This window comes from Agelaius tricolor, unplaced genomic scaffold (assembly GCF_023055355.1).
Source record: "Agelaius tricolor isolate 1412-34295 unplaced genomic scaffold, bAgeTri1.0.p SCAF_20, whole genome shotgun sequence".
In the NCBI taxonomy this organism is placed as follows: domain Eukaryota; kingdom Metazoa; phylum Chordata; class Aves; order Passeriformes; family Icteridae; genus Agelaius; species Agelaius tricolor.
In genome coordinates this window covers 13,070,442-13,088,678 of record NW_027269280.1, presented here as the reverse complement: position 1 = coordinate 13,088,678, position 18,237 = coordinate 13,070,442, and positions in this window count along the sequence as shown.

Genomic DNA, 18,237 nt, shown 5'->3' with positions numbered 1-18,237 from the left:
CATAAAAGTAACCAAAGAGTAGCCATGGTCCCAGCAGATAAAACCTCCCTCAGGGAGCCTCAGTGAGCCAGAGATTTCTGGATGCAGGAGCAGAGGGGAGGCAGTGCCCAAGGCCAGGCTGGACACTGGGGTTGGAGCCACCTGGGACAGTGGGAGATGTCCCTGCCATGGCAGGGGTGGCACAGGAGGAGCTTTAAGGTCCCTTCCAACCCAACCCATTCTGGGATTCTGGGATATTGTTCATCCCCATTTTGGGGATGAATCCCCTATATCCAGAGCTATCATTTCTCAGGGGTTATTCATGTCCAACATCTGTGTCAGACATCAATTCCCCAAAACCTGGAGGTTTTTCCAGAGCCTCTTTGTTCTCCTCCTCACCCTCACCACCACCACCAGCAAATTGCAGCCAAAAAAACAACTGGGATAGAAAAAAACCAAAACCTCATATTTTATAACTCAATGTTTCTCATTTGAAGTGATGTAAGCAACATTTCATTAAGTCTGGTTCATCTGATCTTATTTTGGATTTATTGATCTTATTTTGAATTGATTGATCTTATTTTGAATTTATTTACTTTTCCTGCTGATGTGGTTGATGCTGTTTCAAACCAGCCCAGTCCTGGAAGTTAATTGCTGTAGTGACACCAAGTTTGGGGCTCCCACTGCAGAATTATTTCACTGTTTGCAAGAACCACACAAATCCCTGCACACATTTCATGCTAAGGGCTGCCAATCTGCTCGCAGGGCTCTCATCTGGGGGGATTAGGGAGTTATCAGGAGCGTCTGAGCAGAGATAAGGCCCAGCAAATCCTCCCCTCCTGCTCCTGACACAACAACGGCGCCGAGGGGGAGCCCTGGGAGCAGAGAGGAATTGGGAACCCTCTGGGGCCTGATCCCAGCTCCCTCCTCTGCTGCTCAGGGCTGGGGTTGAGTTCTGGGTTGACAGGAGCTGCTGTCAGGAAAAGCAGGAGGAGAGCACATCCAGCACCTCCTGTCACCATGGTTTTTGAAGTTTTTCTAAGCCTTCTGACGTTTACATTCTTGTAACAAACTTTCTCACACACTTTCTGTAAATAACTGATTGGTTTGCATTCTTTTATGGAAGAAGAAAAATTTGATGCACTGTTGGTTTGTCCAGTGTCATTGGAGAAGTGGCACTGTCATCCTCCAATCCACTGTCACTTTTAGAAATCTATAAATGTTAGAGTCAGAAATTAAATATGCTCTTTTACCCTTGTGAAGAGCTGTGTGTCCATATTGTGTTATTTTGCATCCCACAGTGACAACCTCCCAGGCCTGCAGAGCAGCACTGGGCTCCAAACAGAATTCCCTGGCACCAAAACCAGATTTCCTGAGGGCTGGGAAGGACCAGGAGAACCCCACTGCTCTCAGCTGTGCTGGTGTTCACAGGGGTCCCAGGATGAGGGGAGAGATGAGAGTCTTGACTCCATGTTTCAGAAGGCTGATTTATTAGTTTATGATATATATTATATTAAAAGAAAATGTTCTATTAAAACTATACTAAAAGAATAGAGAAAGGATTCATCTGAAGTTTATCAAGGAAAGGAGAGGAATGGAACAATAATAAAATCTTGTGTCTGACCAGAGAGTCCAAGCCAGCTGACTGTGATTGGCCATTAATTAGAAACAACCACATGAGACCAATCCCAGATGCACCTGTTGCATTCCACAGCAGCAGATAACCATTGTTTGCATTTCATTTCTGAGGCCTCTCAGCTTCTCAGGAGGAAAAATCCTGGCAAAAGGATTTTTCAGAAAAGCTGTCTGTGACACTCAGCCCTGTGGCAAAGGCTTCAAAGCGTCCCAAAGGCATCAATCATGAATTCCTGGGGAATCCAAGAGCTGGCCTGGCCTGTGGGGTGAGGCTTCCAGGAGGGAAGTGGCTCCTTCTACCCCAGCCCTTCACAGACACTTTGGGCCCAGCCACTCCACAGGCAGGTCTGGAAGGTGATGATTGCTCTCCTTGAGCTGCAGCCCAAGGAAAAAGGGGAGAGGGCACCCCTGGGACAGCCAGGGGCTGCCTGGAAGCTCTTGGGGCTCAAGGAATGAGCAGGAGACCCCAACAAGGAGGAAGCTGCACAGTTCCCAAGTATGGGATGTGTCCAAGCCTTCATTGCTGGATCTCCGTTGCACATTCATTCCCCAAACCCCATTTCTTCAGCAAAGCCCTGTTCATTCCCCGAAATTCCTTTCTTCTTTCCTTTCTTCCTTCTTCCAAACTGAAGAAAGGAATTGTTAAAGCAGTTCTCTGAAGCAGAAGTGCTCAGTTCTTCCAGCTTCTCCCTTCAATACATCCTGGTGTTGCCAGGGTTCTTCCCCAGGCTGGCAAGCCCAGTTTTGCTGCTTTTCCAGACACGGATTTACAGCTCCATGCCACATTTTCCTACTTGTATCCATGGGTTTCCATTGCTTCCAGTGCCTCATGATCCACCATCAACTCCATTCCTGCTGCAGGATAAGGTTTTTCCCAGCCAGGGAGAACAGATGGCCCCTTAACCTTCCACCATATCAGACATTCCTCAGTTAGAAACCTCAGCCAGACCTCAGCCTTTGGGGTTATTCCATCATCCTTGGATCTGGGTCCAACTCCCTCCAGCCCCAGGGAGCAGGCTGAAGCTGGATATGAATTTGGACTTTTCTAAGCAGGTTTTTTGTTGGATTTTCTGTGAGCAGGGCTTTGAACTCCCCCCAGTGCCCTCCCTGTGGTTTTCCAGCCTCCAATCCCTGTATCCAATCCCCCCAAAGCAGTGCCTGCCTCAGCTCCTTTATTTATGCCCTGGGCATGTGGATCCTTGTGTCCTTTTCTGATTAAATGTGGGATTGCTGCTGTTTAAGAACAAGATTCCACATGCCTGGGCCATGCTTTAGGAGGGTTATAACTCACCCAGCCAACTCTAATTTCACTTTCAAGATTTTCACTGAGGAGTGGAGATGGATTGGGAGCAACACCTACCTGGAATTGGAATTGAGAGCTGCTGGGCACCTCCTCTCCTGTGGAATGTGCCACTGGATCCCCAGCTGCAGCATTTGGACAATGGGAATTCTCAGCAATCTGGGATTTCTCCCATATCCCGCTCCAGCTGCAGTGCTGAACTCAGACTGGCTTGGGGTGAGCCCAGGTCAGCCAGGCTGGTGCCCACCCCTGCCCTGCTCAGGGGGAGGGCAGCACCTCTGCAGTGTCTGCTCAGCCCCCTGGGATGGTGTCGGGTCTGTCTGTCTGTCTGTCTCTGCCCCGACACAGGTAGAGTGGTTCTTGGGTGGCACGCGATTCAAAGGACGAGTCTGGACTCTTCAGCTTTTCGGTCTTCTGATTGTTTATTATTTCTTATCTACAAAATTTTCTGTCTGCCCAACAGAGGTCTGACCTGCAAGCAGTCACAGGCACTCTCTGACCACCCACGGGGCGGTCATGTCTTTTTATACTAAAATCTACGTACACAATATTTACCTTTATTTCCCAATGCTTTTCACCTATGTTAGCAAGTGCACCTTCACCATAAACCAATCCCCAAGTGCCAACATCATCACAGGAGATGGAGGACAAGAAGAAGAAAGAAGAAGGACGAGACACGCCCTGATCCCTCCATCTTGTCTCCATAACCCCCCTGTACCAAAAACCTTAAAGTTTATATTTCACCTTCTAAATGTGTCTGTTTTACACCTTTTACTCTAAAGTGATTCTCATGTCCTCAAACTGCTGTCACTTCTGTGGATGGATCAAAATCAAGCCACCAAACACTCTTGGCAACATTCCAGGATTGTCGAGACTCCCAAGGGTTCTCCTGGCATCTCTGGACATCGGGAACGATGTGCTGAGATCCCACAGCATGGGGCAGCTCCTGGCTGGTGAGGAAGGGATGAAGCTGCTCCTCAGCATCAGCAGTGAGGTGAGGAAGGGATGAAGCTGCTCTCAGCATCACCAGTGAGGTGAGGAAGGGATGAAGCTGTTGCTCAGCATCACTCAGTGAGGTGAGGAAGGGATGAAGCTGCTCCTCAACATCACCAGTGAGGTGAGGAAGGGATGAAGCTGCTCTCAGCATCACCAGTGAGGTGAGGAAGGGATGAAGCTGCTCCTCAGCATCACTCAGTGAGGTGAGGAAGGGATGAAGCTGCTCCTCAGCATCACCAGTGAGGTGAGGAAGGGATGAAGCTGCTCCTCAGCATCACCAGTGAGGTGAGGAAGGGATGAAGCTGCTCCTCAGCATCACTCAGTGAGGTGAGGAAGGGATGAAGCTGCTCCTCAGCATCACTCAGTGAGGTGAGGAAGGGATGAAGCTGCTCCTCAGCATCACCAGTGAGGTGAGGAAGGGATGAAGCTGCTCCTCAGCATCACCAGTGAGGTGAGGAAGGGATGAAGCTGTTGCTCAGCATCACCCAATGGCCAAAGCTCTCCTCCATACCCAGATTTTGGCTGATCCTCCCACTGCTCTAGAGGCACCTGGTGCACAGCCACTGCTTCTCCTCAGCACAGAGCTGCTCCTCTCCTTTTTAAAAACAAATCACCACAGATCCAGCTCAAAACCAAAACCAGTTCATTCACAGGCCCTGAATATCCCTGCAGCTCAGCCCAGACCCCCCAAATCTGTCAGAGCAGTGGAAGGTGGTGCCTAAATCCCACCCATTCCCTGTGCTGCATCTCCTTGCTCTCCTGCCTCAGACAGATGTGCTGGGGTGTATTCCATGTACTGATTGTGTTTATTCCCTCAGGATATCCATAAAGCTCCCAGCTGCACACAGGTGTCCTGGTTTGAACAGCCAGGTGTCTGCTAAGGAAGGCAGGATCCTACCTTGGAATGGAAATGTAAATCCCCTCCCTCTGAATTATCATAATTTTGAAATTAAGGGGCTCTCAGGCAAAGATATGGGAATAGGAATAACAGTTCTTTATTAGGGAAGAAAATAAAAATAAAATAAACAATGCAGTAACACAAAGCAACACTGCCAGAGTGAGAGCAGTCCCTGTCCCCTGTGTGTCAGGGGGTGGCACAGCCCCATCCCATGGGGGCTCAGCCCTCCTGCAGTGCCAGCTGTGGCTCTGCTGGAGCAGGGATCCTGCACAAGGGGGGAGTTTTCCTCTGCAGCTCCAGGGCTGCTGCAGATGGGCCTGGGCTCCCTCTGGCCATGCAGGGCAGCAGAAGCTGCTCCTCTGGCAATGCACTGGGCAAAGGCTGCTGTGCTGTGCCAGGCTCACATTGGATCCAGGTAGGAATGCTTGGCTCCTGCCCTGGGCAATGCAGCATCTCCCCATGGGATGCTGGAATTGGATCAGCCCTGCAGGGACACTCAGTGGCCATGGACAGCAGAGATCTCCTGCAGGGAGGATTGGCTGGGGGAGAGATAAAGGAAAAACTGCCCCATGGACAGCAGAGAACTGCCCCAGCTCTGACAGATGGGGACAGAACACACAGCCCCAGCCACATCTTTCATCCTAAGACAACAGGTCACACAGTCCAATCCATAATTTGATCCCACAGAAACTCTGCTGTTTTCCCAAAGAAACAACTGTGAGACCAAGAACACCAGTGACCTCCCTGCCTGAGGTTTGCCATGCCCTGCACTTGGAGTTTGTATTCAAAACATCCTTTTTTATCTGCTTTTTAAAATCTTTCCACATCTGTTTGGATTTTTTTCAGTTCTGCTCTCTCCCATTCTGCTCTATTCTGTTGTACTCCCTTCTAAACAGGACTAGTCCATGAAAATTCTGATTTCCCACTGCTTGTCATTCAGCACAAGCTGCCAGATTTCGAGAAACCTTGGGAGACTTTGTGCAGCTGAAAATATTGACAGTCTAAAGCAGCTTCATGTCCATCCAGCTGAGTAGCCAACCTGTGATCCTCAGCAGGTAGATAGGAAATAAAATGGCCCATGTGAAGATCTTAATCCTAATCCTGAGAGTTTCAAATGGATTTAAGCCTTGGAGCAAGCAGTTTTATATCCAGTCCAAAATGCTCTTTATACCAGCTGTGATAACTGGAGCTATTCTGATTTTTTTCTTATTTATTCCTGGTTTTGAATGCAGTTTATCTTTTGCTTTCCAGAACCTCTTGTGGAAAGGAGTTCCACAGTTTAATACTCCAAGGAAACTGCTCACCTGACTGAGCCCAATTTATTCTGGGCTGGCTCCTTGTCAGTGAGGATCTCATCAGCAGAGCATGACTGGGAGTTACCCACCCCACAAATGAATATTTGCATTTGGGCAGGATTTGCTCCCAAAAAGGGCCCTTTTCCCCATCCCACAAATGAATATTTGCATTTGGGCAGATGGATTTGCTCCCTGGAAGAGCCCTTCCCCCTCCCTGTGTCCCAGAGAAGCCTGGAAGAGCCATTTTGGGAGCAGGTGTCTGTGTTGTGCATCTGTCTCATTGGTGAGGCCGAGTTCTGTCTCACTGTGCAGAAGAAAATGTCATTTCATCAATTCTGGATTTGCCACCTCTCAGTTTAATTGAAAAATCTGCTGCTGCCTTTGTCAGGAGCAAGAGAGGACTTATCTGTACCTGTCTGTTTTACAGACACTTAAAACACCTTTTGTTATTTTTCTGCTCACCCAAGGAGTCGTTTCTAATCCTCTCCAGCCTCTTTCAGAGGGAGTTTTTCCAGCCCTTGGTCATATTTGTGTAGCCCCGGATCCAGAGCCTTTTAAAAATTATTTTACAACAACAGCCCCAAGGCCCTTTCAAACATTTGCCCTGGTCTGGGTCTCTGGACAGGAGCTGGGAATTTGGCTCTGGAAATTTGTGCCCAGGAAATTTGACTCTGTGTCCATGTCTGACTCTTGGACTATTGGTGTTTGTAAATTCCATTATTTTCTTCAAATCCTGGGATCACAGAACATCCTGGCTCAGAAAGGACTCACCAGCATCATCCAGTCCAACTCCTGGCCCTGCCCAGAACCAAATATTCCAGGGCAGGTCCAAATCCTGGCTGTAACTGGAGAGCACCTTTATATTCCAGGTGCTTTCTCTTCTCCTCCTCTTGGCTTTGCTGGGACCCTCCCAGGTGTGGCTGCAGCTGCTGGGTGCCCCTGGGATCAGCCCTGGAGGTCTCTGGGGTGCCCACCCAAGGGAGAACCCCAGGAAAAGCCCTCCTGGGTCCTGAGCCCTCCCTGCAGGGCTCCCACACCTGGCTCCAAACAGCCCCAGGGACGTGGTGCTGGAGCAGCAGCTGCTCTCCCACTCCTTGGTGAATGGCAGCAGCTGTTTAAGCAAAAAGATGAATTATTTTCCATTAAAATGCAAAAGTCCACCTTTAAAATCCAGTGGCTGAACCAGCAACACCCTCCTGCCCTTTATTTGCAGTCCCCTGCCTTTGCCACTTGTCACGGCCAAGTGAAGCCAGTGGAGAGCTGGGCTTTTCTTCCAGTTTCTCCTCATTCCATTTGCCAAGCATTGATTTTCTTTTCCTTCTTCCAGCAGAGCTTGAAATTAATAATTTCTATTTGATTTTGTCACTTGGGTGTCATCGATACTGGCAGGGCTGGACACGGGAGAAGCCAAATGTTCAGGGAGATGGAAGGCAGTGAGGGGAGCAGCCAGGCTGGATCAATGAGCAGGTCATGGAGCACATCTGGGAGTGCTCCTGGGGACAGGCTGGACATTCCCTGCCTGCCAGGGAGGAGATCTGCTGGAATTCCAGCTCTGTGGCAGGTCCCCATCTCCACATGGCAATGGGAACATCTGCAGGGAGAGATTCCCTCTGTGCCAATGCTTTTAACACCAGGAATTGCTCCATTGGCTGGGTTTGGACAGACAGGTGTCTGCTAAGGAAGGCAGGAGCCTCCCCTGAAATGAAAAATGCAAACCCTCACCCTCCAAATTATTAAGATTTTGAAATTAAGGGGCTCTCAGGAAAAGATATGGGAGCAGGAATTACAGTTCTTTAGTAGGGAAAGATTTATAAAAAAAGAAAATGCAGTAATACACAACAAACTGCCAGAGTCAGCCCATGCCCTGTCCCCTGTGTGTCAGGGGGTGGCACAGCCCCATCCCATGGGGGCTCAGCCCTCCTGCAGTGCCAGCTGTGGCTCTGCTGGAGCAGGGATCCTGCACAAGGGGGGAGTTTTCCTCTGCAGCTCCAGGGCTGCTGCAGATGGGCCTGGGCTCCCTCTGGCCATGCAGGGCAGCAGAAGCTGCTCCTCTGGCAATGCACTGGGCAAAGGCTGCTGGGCTGTGCCAGGCTCACATTGGATCCAGGTAGGAATGCTTGGCTCCTGCCCTGGGCAATGCAGCATCTCCCCATGGGATGCTGGAATTGGATCAGCCCTGCAGGGACACTCAGTGGCCATGGACAGCAGAGATCTCCTGCAGGGAGGATTGGCTGGGGGAGAGATAAAGGAAAAACTGCCCCATGGACAGCAGAGAACTGCCCCAGCTCTGACAGATGGGGAATAGAACACACAGCCCCAGCCACATCTTGGATTTCAACCTAAGACATCCATTCACATCCCTAGAGTGGATCTTGGCAAACCTGACAAGGAAAACAAGGAATTTCTGGCAGGGAAATATTTTTTTTCCCAAAATCCCCCCTGCCCCTGCCCTGGCCCAGCCTGAGGCCGTTCCCTCTGCTCCTGTCCCTGTTCCCTGGAGCACAGCCCGACCCCCCCGGCTGTGCCCTCCTGGCAGGAGCTGTGCAGAGCCACAAGGGCCCCCTGAGGCTCCTTTGCTCCAGGCTGAGCCCCTTCCCAGCTCCCTCAGCCTCTCCTGGGGCTCCAGCCCCTTTGCAGCCCGGAGATCCTTTTTTTTTTTTTTTTTTTTTTTGCACAGGATCTCGGTGCAAATTCCTGCAAATTTACAGGAATTTGCACTGAGATCTCCTTTTCCTGCCTTGCACTGCTGTGTGAAGGCTCCAGGTGCTGCTGGAGGGAACAGCAGCGTGGGTGTGGCACCAGCATCCATGGAAAATCTTTCCAGTCAGATCTTATGGATGTTCTACCATCCATGACCAAAATGTGAAGTTCCACAGCTTGTTCTGGACCAAAGGGAGAAGAGAACAGGAAAGATGGGAGGAAAAACAGAGGCTGGGCAAAATGAGAGCCTGAGAGATAGAATGGGAAGGAGAATTTCTGACTCTGCCTTGCTCCTGCTGCCCTCGGCCTCCACAAACCTCAGTTCTGCATTTGAGGGTCTTTAAGGTCCCTTCCAACACCCACCATTAGACAATGCCATGATTTGCACTGGTTTTAGACAGGGAGGTCACAGAGCATCCTTCAGTCAGGATCTGCAGCTCCTCCCAAGGGCAGCTCCCATCTCTGCCCTGGGACAGGGACAGCACCCAGGGCATGGCTGGGGCTGGGCCAGGGCAGCTCAGGCTGAGATCAGGGCAAGGTTCTGCCCCCAGAGGGTGCTGGCACTGCCCAGGCTGCCCAGGGAATGGGCACAGCCCCGAGGCTGCCAGAGCTCCAGGAGCCTTTGGGCAGCACTGCCAGGGATGGACAGGGTGGGATTGTTGGGGGTCTGGGCAGGGACAGGGGCTGGATCAATGATCCCTGGGGTCCCTCCTGCTCAGGAGATTTTATGGTTCTCTGATCTCTCCCAGCCTGAGGCTCAGAAGGTGGAAATGCTTTCTGTAATTGTATGGAAATTCTTTGCTATCCCCATAAAATCCAATGGAGCCAAATCAGAGGCATTTCAGATTTGGAGCTGTGGCTCCATCTGCCCTTCCCTGGGCCTGACCCACACCAGGGTCACATCCCAGCCTCCTGTGCCGCCTCCAGCCCTCCCTGCCTGGGCACACTCCTGATCCTGGAGCTCAGGGGGAATGAGCCAACATTTAATGCAGGAAAAGTCTCCCTGTGGGGCCCATTTGTGTCAGGAATTAAGGAGCCACATCTGAGTGGGCAGCAGAGCAGCAAAGGTGCCAGAACTCCGTGCCCTGCTCACAGCAGCTCCTGTCAGAGCCCTGCAGGTGCCCATAAACCACTTAAGTGGCCATTAAGGGTTCAGGGAGCAACAGAAATTGGCACTGGAGCACTCAGCCCTTTGGCTTCAGGCATTTATCCAAGAGCAGATGAGCAGGCAGGAATTAGAGCTGGAAGCAGAAGAACCATGGAGCCTCTGCCCTGCCCTGCCCTGCTGGAGAGCTGGAGGATCCCAGCAGCTGCCCTGGGATGGGACTTTCTGTTGCCATGGCCATGGAAATCAGGGCTAACTGGGCTCCCCACACCCACAGCTCCCAGCTCTGAGGGTTTAGCTCCACATCCCAGCACTGGGAGCTCTGGAGGAACTGAAATCTTTGGTGCTTTGCCATCAGACACGGGCACACACACACAGGGCAGGGCCTGGGGACACACAGGATTTGGCTGCTGTGCCCTGATAAAGCATTTGCTGTGCACTGAGGGGGAGAGCAGAAGTGATGGCCCCACTGAATTATCCAGCCTCACAGAATGATCCAGCCTGCAGAGACCTTCAGGATCACCTTCACCTCCAATCTCCCCAGCACCACCAGAATTGTCCCTAAACCACATCCCAAAAAGCCACATCCGGATGTTTCTTGAACACTTCCAGAGATGGTGACTCCACCATCTCCCTGGGCAGCTCATTCCAATGCCTCACCACTCTGGCAGGGAAATATTTTTTTCCCCAAAATGCACCCTGCCCCTGCCCTGGCCCAGCCTGAGGCCGTTCCCTCTGCTCCTGTCCCTGTTCCCTGGAGCACAGCCCGACCCCCCCGGCTGTGCCCTCCTGGCAGGAGCTGTGCAGAGCCACAAGGGCCCCCCTGAGGCTCCTTTGCTCCAGGCTGAGCCCCTTCCCAGCTCCCTCAGCCTCTCCTGGGGCTCCAGCCCCTTCCCAGCTCCGTTCCCTGGCCTGGCCACGCTCCAGCCCCTCCAGGTCTCTCCTGTCAGGAGGGTCCCAGAGATGCCCCAGCACTGGAGGTGCCCCAGCAGTGCCAGCTCAGGGCACAGGCACTGCCCTGCTCCTGCTGCCACCCCAGGGCTGACACAGCCCGGGTGTCCTTGGCCTCTGGGCCCCCTGGGCACACCTGGGCTCATGTCCAGCCGCTGCCACCAGCACCCCCAGGGCCTTTCTGCTGAGCAGCTCTCAAGCCCCTCTGCCAAGCCTCAGCATTCCACAGGCTTGCTGGAGCTTTTCCTAAATCAGTCTGCAGAAGGAAAGGGAGGTGGGAAGAAGCAAAGTGCCCCCAAAGCTGTTCCATCACCAGCAGAGTGTCACAGACATCTTTTATGAAAAATCCTTTCCTTAGGATTTTTCCTCCTGAGAAGCTGAGAGGCCTCAGGAACAAAATGTAACCAATGGTTATCTGCTGCTGTGGAATGCAACAGGTGCATCTGGGATTGGTCTCATGTGGTTGTTTGTAATTCATGGCCAATCACAGCCCAGCTGGCTCAGACTCTCTGTCTGAGATACAAACTTTTGTTATCATTCTTTCTTTTTCTATTCTTAGCCAGCCTTCTGATGAAATCCTTTCTTCCATTCTTTTAGTATAGTTTTAATATAATATATATCATAAAATAATAAATCAGCCTTCTGAAACATGGAGTCAGATCCTCGTCTCTTCCTCATCCTCAGACCCCTGTGAACACCACCACAGCCGAGTCATCCCTGGCCACTGGCACCAGGACATCAGCATTAGGGTCACTCACTCCATGTCTCCTGAGATCAATCCTCTCCCCCCAGCTGTGAAGGTAAAGGAGATAAAAGAAGATCCAAAAAGGACCCAGCTGTGCCCTCCTGCACATCTGGGCAGTGTTCTCCACCCCTACCTGCAGGAACAGCCCTTCCCTGCTCCAGTGGCATTCCCAGGCAGGGATGGAGAGGAAAGGAGCCCTGTGAGGATTTCCTTCCTCCCACCTCTGTGCCTTTGTCACCCCCTTTTGCCTGCACAGCTGCTTCTTCTCTCCAGCCAAAATGAGTCACATTTGCCCAATAATTCCATCAAAGGGTTTATCCCAATGGATCAGCCACATTCCCTGTCACCAACCTCACCCACTTTTGTGGAGGGGCTCCCATGGATATGAAAGATTAGCTGGATCTTGAAGCTTTGTTTATTTTTCAAACAGCTCCAGGCTTTGTTGTCCAAGTCCATCTCACCTGGAGTGCCTGCACAGGAGGAGGATGAGGCTGGATTGAAAGGAGACCCTGGAGGACTGAAGGTGTAAAAACCAGTTTTAAAGCTTGAACTGGCTAGGTTTAATCTCTGAGGTTTTTCCCTATGTAAAAACAGCAAAAATTACAAAGAAAGGACCTGAATTGCAGATACAGCAATTATTGTTAATAACAGGAACTCTATCCAGTGGTGTGGATAAAGTGTGTGTGACTTTAATTTGTGTTTTGGGTTGGTGTGGACAGGTTTGGGAGTAGGGAGGTCACAGGGGTGCCTGCTGTGAGGGGGGGATGTGTGTGTGTGACAGGAGAGTCTGGAATTGTGTGTGTGTGTGTGACAGGAGAGTCTGGAATTGTGTGTGTGGGGGACAGGAGGGGCTGGAATTGTGTGTGTGTGTGTGACAGGAGAGTCTGGAATTGTGTGTGTGTGACAGGAGGGGCTGGAATTGTGTGTGTGTGACAGGAGAGTCTGGAATTGTGTGTGTGTGACAGGAGGGGCTGGAATTGTGTGTGGGACAGGAGGGGCTGGAATTGTTTGTGTGTGTGACAGGAGGGGCTGGAATTGTGTGTGTGTGACAGGAGGGGCTGGAATTGTGTGTGTGTGTGACAGGAGAGTCTGGAATTGTGTGTGTGTGTCACAGGAGGGGCTGGAATTGTGTGTGGGACAGGAGGGGCTGGAATTGTGTGTGTGTGTGACAGGAGAGGCTGGAATTGTGTGTGTGTGTGACAGGAGAGTCTGGAATTGTGTGTGTGTGACAGGAGGGGCTGGAATTGTGTGTGTGTGTGTCACAGGAGGGGCTGGAATTGTGTGTGTGTGTGACAGAAGGGGCTGGAATTGTGTGTGGGACAGGAGGGGCTGGAATTGTGTGTGTGTGACAGGAGGGGCTGGAATTGTGTGTGTGTGTGACAGGAGAGTCTGGAATTGTGTGTGAGTGACAGGAGGGGCTGGAATTGTGTGTGTGTGTGTGACAGGAGGGGCTGGAATTGTGTGTGGGACAGGAGGGGCTGGAATTGTGTGTGTGAATGACAGGAGAGGCTGGAATTGTGTGTGTGTGTGACAGGAGGGGCTGGAATTGTGTGTTTGTGTGACAGGAGAGTCTGGAATTGTGTGTGTGGGACAGGAGAGTCTGGAATTGTGTGTGAGTGACAGGAGGGGCTGGAATTGTGTGTGTGTGTGACAGGAGAGTCTGGAATTGTGTGTGTGTGTCACAGGAGGGGCTGGAATTGTGTGTGTGTGACAGGAGGGGCTGGAATTGTGTGTGTGTGTGACAGGAGAGTCTGGAATTGTGTGTGTGTGACAGGAGGGGCTGGAATTGTGTGTGGGACAGGAGGGGCTGGAATTGTGTGTGTGTGTGACAGGAGAGTCTGGAATTGTGTGTGTGTGGGACAGGAGAGTCTGGAATTGTGTGTGTGTGTGACAGGAGGGGCTGGAATTGTGTGTTTGTGTGACAGGAGAGTCTGGAATTGTGTGTGTGTGACAGGAGAGTCTGGAATTGTGTGTGTGTGACAGGAGGGGCTGGAACTGTGTGAGTGTTACAGGAGAGTCTGGAATTGTGTGTGGGACAGGAGGGGCTGGAATTGTGTGTGGGACAGGAGGGGCTGGAATTGTGTGTGTGGGACAAGAGGGGCTGGAATTGTGTGTGTGACAGGAGGGGCTGGAATTGTGTGTGTGTGTGACAGGAGGGGCTGGAATTGTGTGTGTGTGACAGGAGGGGCTGGAATTGTGTGTGTGACAGGAGGGGCTGGAATTGTGTGTGTGTGACAGGAGGGGCTGGAATTGTGTGTGTGTGTGACAGGAGAGTCTGGAATTGTGTGTGTGTGTCACAGGAGGGGCTGGAATTGTGTGTGTGTGTGTGACAGGAGAGTCTGGAATTGTGTGTGTGTGACAGGAGGGGCTGGAATTGTGTGTGTGTGTGTGACAGGAGGGGCTGGAATTGTGTGTGTGGGACAGGAGAGTCTGGAATTGTGTGTGTGTGACAGGAGGGGCTGGAATTGTGTGTGGGACAGGAGGGGCTGGAATTGTGTGTGTGAATGACAGGAGAGGCTGGAATTGTGTGTGAATGACAGGAGGGGCTGGAATTGTGTGTGTGACAGGAGGGGCTGGAATTGTGTGTGTGTGTGACACGAGGGGCTGGAACTGTGTGTTTGTGTGACAGGAGAGTCTGGAATTGTGTGTGTGGGACAGGAGAGTCTGGAATTGTGTGTGTGTGTGACAGGAGGGGCTGGAACTGTGTGTGTGAGTGACAGGAGGGGCTGGAATTGTGTGTGTGTGGGACAGGAGGGGCTGGAGTTGTGTGTGTGTGTGACAGGAGGGGCTGGAATTGTGTGTGTGTGACAGGAGGGGCTGGAATTGTGTGTGTGTGTGTGACAGGAGGGGCTGGAATTGTGTGTGTGTGTGCCAGGAGGGTCCTGAACTGAGGGATGAGGCTGAAGGATGGGGAGCAGCACTGGGAGGAGGCTGGGAAGGGCATGGATGGGGTGGGAGCTGAGCAGGGGAGATCAGGGCTGGCACTGTGAGTGGGGCACACAGGGAGCAGAGCAGCTCCTCTCCTCCAGCACATTTCCCACATCCCAGAGAAGACAAATGGGGTTTGCTTGTGGTTATTGTACAAATTTACAACCCCCTGACACGGGGCAGAGCAAGCAGCAGCCTCTAATAGAGACAGATGACAAACACATTTAATGAATGAAAGGTGATGGAGTATTCCTGCCACAGCAAACCCCCCCAGCCTGCAGCTGGCACTGATCATCTGTGTGACACCACTGCCACAGACACTGCACAGACAAGGCCAGCCCCAGGCTGAGCCAGGAAGGACACTGGGCTGGGCTCCAGACCATTCACAGCACCACAGGATCATGGAATGGTTGGGGTTGGAGGGTGCCTGAGAGCTCCTCTTATTCCACACCCCACCACAGACAGGGGAATCTCCCTCTGCGCCAGGTTTGGCACAGAGATTTTATGGTGGGATGCTGAAATTTTTGGTTGTTTGAATGATGGAGAGACAAAGCTGAAATTTCAGGGAGGGGAAACACCAGATTCTGTGATTCATCCTCAGTTGTGAGTGTTCAGCTCAGTGCAGTGCTGATGTTGAGACCCTGGAAAAAGCAACAAAAACCCCCCCCAAGGAACAGGTTCATGGCTTGGCTGTTCTGGAGATTTAGGAGTGGAGTGGATTTTCCTGAACTTCAGGGCTATAAACACAAACCATGTTTGGTGCTCATATGGGGTTGCTGTGGGCTCAACACCTAAAAATGAGGCTCAAAGCCAGGCTCAGAGAGAGGTGGATGCCCAGCAAGGGCTGAGTTTCACTGCAGTCATGCTCCAGCTCCAACCTGGGCTTACAGCCTGATTTGGGCCTGCAGAGATTTGGTGACAGGGCTGGGTCACACAGAAATTAAAGATTGAATCTAGGCCATGATGAGCTTAGAGGAGATGATCTTCAAGGCCTTTTCCAGCCTAATTGATGCTGTGATTCCCTGGCAGTGCACACGTTTCCCAGGCCTTTGCTGGGGCAGTTTCAGAGCTGGGGCTGGAGGGTTAAGCCTGGCTCTGTGTGAGTTTAGGGGGCTCTGCTGCAGGCTGGAGCTGCCAGGGCTGAGCTGTGCTGAGCACAGAGGGATTGCAGGTGCCAAACTGGGCAGGTGAAGCTCTGTTGTGAATTAAACCCAGCCTTAAAGCCCATCTAGGCCTGTGTCTTGGTTTGAACAGACAGGTGTCTGCCAAGGAAGGCAGGAGCCTTCCCCTGAAATGGAAAATGTAAATCTCCTCCTGCCAAATTATCATAATTTTGAAATTAAGGGGCTCTCAGGCAAAGATATGGGAATAGGAATAACAGTTCTTTATTAGGGAAGAAAATAAAAATAAAATAAACAATGCAGTAACACAAAACAACACTGCCAGAGTCAGACCATGCCCTGCCCCCTGTGTGTCAGGGGGTGGCACAGCCCCATCCCATGGGGGCTCAGCCCTCCTGCAGTGCCAGCTGTGGCTCTGCTGGAGCAGGGATCCTGCACAAGGGGGGAGTTTTCCTCTGCAGCTCCAGGGCTGCTGCAGATGGGCCTGGGCTCCCTCTGGCCATGCAGGGCAGCAGAAGCTGCTCCTCTGGCAATGCACTGGGCAAAGGCTGCTGGGCTGTGCCCAGGCTCACATTGGATCCAGGTAGGAATGCTTGGCTCCTGCCCTGGGCAATGCAGCATCTCCCCATGGGATGATGGAATTGGATCAGCCCTGCAGGGACACTCAGTGGCCATGGACAGCAGAGATCTCCTGCAGGGAGGATTGGCTGGGGGAGAGATAAAGGAAAAACTGCCCCATGGACAGCAGAGAACTGCCCCAGCTCTGACACATGGGGACAGAACACACAGCCCCAGCCACATCTTGTACCCCAAACAGATTCAGGTCTGGATGTTTGGTTCAAACCCCCTCTGCATTAGTCCACAGCCACGGAGCCCACACAGGGTCTGGTTGTGGGTGGATCTGTGGGTGTGCTCATGGCTGGGAAGGTCTGTGTCACTGGGAGGGGGGACGGGTCACCCCACACGCCCAAAAGGGACATGGGTCTGCAGCACCCTCCTGAAACTAAACTATGAGCCCAGCAATGTGATAGGAGAGGTCTGACCTGCAAGAATTCCTCACTGGGAATGACTTCCTCCAGCAGAACCAGACCTGCCACCCCAGCAGGGCTGCAGCCACCAATCCAACTGGGCTGCCACCAACACCCTGACCAACAGGGTGTCAGGTTGTGTTCTGACTTTGTCAGTGGTTTTTCTTTTGTATTATTGCATGGATTTTGGTTTTCTTTTCCCTTTTCCTAATAAGTTGTATTTCTGACTTGGAGTCTCTCACTGGTTTTGCTTTCAAACCAGAACATCCCATCCCAGCAGGCATTTTAACACAAGCACACTGATATCAGCTATTTCACTAAACTTAATTAACAACAGGAATAAAAACTATATCATTATAACAAAGTTACTTTAACACTACACGTGTAAAATCAATTTTAATATTTGCGAAAAGCCAATATTATAATATCTATCTATATCACTGAGGCACCTCCTCGTTTCCCACCAAAGCAGCAGCAGCAGGGCTGCACTCAGAGCAGCAGCCCAGAGCTCTGGGGACAGGGCAGGGCTTGTCCTGTAGCTGCTGTGGGGCTGCTGGGCCCAGTCCCTGTGGTTTTGTTCCCTCTGGGAATTCCATGTGCTGCTGGCACTCCAGTACAGCTGCCAGGAGCCTGCTCTTGCTGGGAGCAGCCCCAGTGCTCCTGTCCTGAGGGGAACTGTGGGAGCCCAGCACATCCCTCTGGCTGTCCAGGACAGCCAGGACCCCTGCCAGGGGGCTCAGAAGCCCTGGCACAGAGCCCAAAACACCTGTGGGTTTGATTATGGCCCGTGCAGCAAATCACCAACCTTGTATGAAGATCAGCAAGCCACAACAGTTTAGGTAGAATAATAGTAAAATTATCACGGGGTGGAAAAGTGGATTTTAGGGTTTTGGTATGGGGGTTCAGAGGCAAGATGGAGGGAACTGGGTGTGTCCAGCCTTTCTCCTTCTTCTTCTTGGCCTCCACCTTCTGCTGTGATGGTGGCACTTTTGGATTGGTTTAGAGTAGAAGCTCACTGTCTAACACAGGTGATAGGTATTGGAAAGGAATTGTAAACATTGTACAGGTAGTTTTTAGTACAAAGCCATAACCCTGCCCTGGGGGCAGGCAGAGTGCCTGGAACTGTCCTGCTGGACGGACCTCAGCAGGGAGGAGAAAATTTTTATAGATGAGAAACAATAAACAACCTTGAGACTGAGAAATGAAGAGCCCTGACTCCTTCTTCAAGTGCCAGGCTGGAAAAAGAGACTTTCCAACTTTCCTTGGAGTCACTGTGACCAGCTAAAGATCCCAACAGGGAACTGGAGCCTTTGGAGAGGCAAATCCCCCTCCACTGCTGGGCCTTTCAAACATCCCCCAGTACCAGATCCGTGGGTGGTGCCTGCAGAGTGTTCTCCAGGGGCCAGGAAGCACCAGAACTGGGAGATTTTTGAGGGATGTCCTTGCTGAGGGGACAGGGAAGTGCAGAGGGTTCTGATTTCCTGTGGAGGGCACAGATCCTGAGCTGCTGCTGCTCAGAAAAGTCCTACACTGCTCCTGCCCTTTTGTTTCCTCCT